Below are 2,212 nucleotides of genomic sequence, written 5' to 3'. Positions count from 1 at the left end.
GACCAGAGCACAAAGACTGGACGAGACCTGCCTCCCGGCCGTGGGTGTGACATCTACGTGCAACTCGAGAACCTGCCAGCTACCAGCACATCTGATGTGCACTTGGGGTCACTCCCAGCACTTTCAGAAGCAAGGGAACTCCCATGGGTGACCCGACACCGACCTATAGCATTCTACTGGCAAGATGCAGCCTGAAACCACTCAAGGGGCTAAAGAACATCGAACAAAGTGCAACTTCTTGCCAACTAGGCCTAATCACTTTCCTTTGACCCGTGGGAATGCCCACCACAGGAGGCAGTGGGCTTCAGCAGCCATGACCCATGTTGGAACCCGGAAGCGGAAACTAGGCCACCTTCCCGGCCATGTCCAGGCAGCTCCCATCCTGCAAGGTTCGCGGCCCTGACCCCTAAGGAACCGCTCAAACGCTCAACAGCCTCGTCCAACGTGCCCTACTCTAGCCAGCAGGGCGACGCGTCCCTACTGGAAGCCACAGACATCTTCCGAACACGGGAACACTGAACACCAGGGAAGACAGACGGCAAGCCTGTCTGCTTTGAAGATTGTGATCCCACCTGATGCATCCTGGAAATTCTCCACTGCCACAGTGACACCACTGAGGAACTCAGAGTGATCAAAGGCATGGTCCCCGAGGACCACAGACAGACTTGCCACGGAAGACCTCTGCCATGTGAGGGGACTTGGAAGCCTGAAAGGGAAGAGTGGCTGGCCTTGGCAGCGCACCAGGGATGGCAACAGTGCCCCCTTCTCTGCCCCGCCATCGGACTGCTCTGGATAAAGCTCTGGCTATTCGAAAGGCCTGCATGCCACACGGGCCGGCCGCGTCATGCCCTCCGGCAGAAACACTATCGCTTTGCACATTCCCAAAAGAGGGAAAAGAGCGACCAAAGGGCTTGTTTGCATAACTGAACTACCCCCAAGAAGGCCCGCACAGATGCCTCAGCATGTCCATCTTCTCTATGTCCCGCAAGACACCCGTGGGGAGTCACTCCTCTGGAAACGGGATTGCAACTCTTCACAGGTAACCTACCTCACTGCATCCTCATGAACTGCCAAAGCCATCCCCACCATAGGCAGCTGATGCCAGGCCATCACGTACAAGACACATCCTTGGGAAGCTGAGGCCAGCGCCTGCAACCCAATGATGACAGCCCATCCCACGACATCACACAGGACCTGTCCTCATGATACCTGACCTTTCTCTCCAGGGCAGCAGCCACTACGCAGGCTTAAATGCAGCACTCGATCCTCACCCCACTCCACGATGATCCACTTAGCGCCAACAGTGTGCTGGCAGCTTCAGGGGCAGCAGCGAGGCCTAATCCATCAGCCCCCTTCCGCCATCACCAAACTCCATCCCACCCCCGCCCACAGCTCCAGCCCCACCGGGCGCTCAAGAACCTCACCGCACCAAACACGACAACAGAGAGGGCAACAGGCCTGGCCTGTGGCTCCAGGCTCCAACCAGGGAACCTTGCTCATTTTGGCTCCCAAAATCAACCACCCAAGCGGCAGGCGCAAAGCATGATCCTGGTCAAACACACTTCTCCAAGCTGAAAGCTCACTGGGCCCACACCAGCACACACTCCGACTCTGAAGACTAGCAGGAGAGCCTGCCCCCTTGCATTCCCTCATGGCCTATTAGCAGGGACCGCGGATTCATAGATGACCCAGCTTATGGGCAGACACGGTCGACCCTCAGTCAGGAGCCCCTCCAATACTGGAGTCCTTGGGGTTGTCTGCGTGCATGTCAGCAGGGAACACTGGCCTTCACTCCTAACAGTCCCCTACACCCGAGAGAGGAAACGTGCTGAACCTCAGTTTCGATAAGGATACGGTAGAGTGTTCTCACCCATTTTGTTCAGAGTTTCAAAGGAATGCATACAAGGGTGTCATCATCGATCCAAGCACATGCTGGGATGCTGCAGAACACAACCGGGCAGGGCGCCGGGCTCTGCAGGGGAGTCATGAGCCTGGGGTACCGCAAAAGCCTGGAGAATCCACAGCCCTCAGGCCATTCAACAAGACGAACAATCAAGCCACTCTTGCAGCCATTGGGCCCATCTCAGGAAAACCTAATATCTAATGGCACATCTTGGGGTGGTTGAATACCTACCATCCTGAGTTATCCGCGACCATGCTCGGGAACATGGCCCCGCCTCACTTTTTCCAGTTCTTCTTAGCACCTCCAGTC

The 2,212-nt window shown here is 56.5% G+C and overlaps 1 non-coding gene across 1 annotated transcript; it reads right to left on the bottom strand.

Annotated features, from left to right (window-relative positions):
• Nucleotides 1-1,830: 1,830 nt before the first annotated feature.
• LOC137778642 (small nucleolar RNA SNORD116) lies at nt 1,831-1,923 on the bottom strand. Its single transcript, XR_011076955.1, has one exon. It is a non-coding gene; the product is annotated as a small nucleolar RNA SNORD116 (small nucleolar RNA).
• Nucleotides 1,924-2,212: the final 289 nt, after the last annotated feature.

This window comes from Eschrichtius robustus, chromosome 1, assembly GCF_028021215.1.
Source record: "Eschrichtius robustus isolate mEscRob2 chromosome 1, mEscRob2.pri, whole genome shotgun sequence".
NCBI classification, from domain to species: Eukaryota; Metazoa; Chordata; class Mammalia; order Artiodactyla; family Eschrichtiidae; genus Eschrichtius; species Eschrichtius robustus.
The sequence above is the reverse complement of the archived record's forward strand: the minus strand, read 5'-3'. Positions and strand labels throughout refer to the sequence as shown.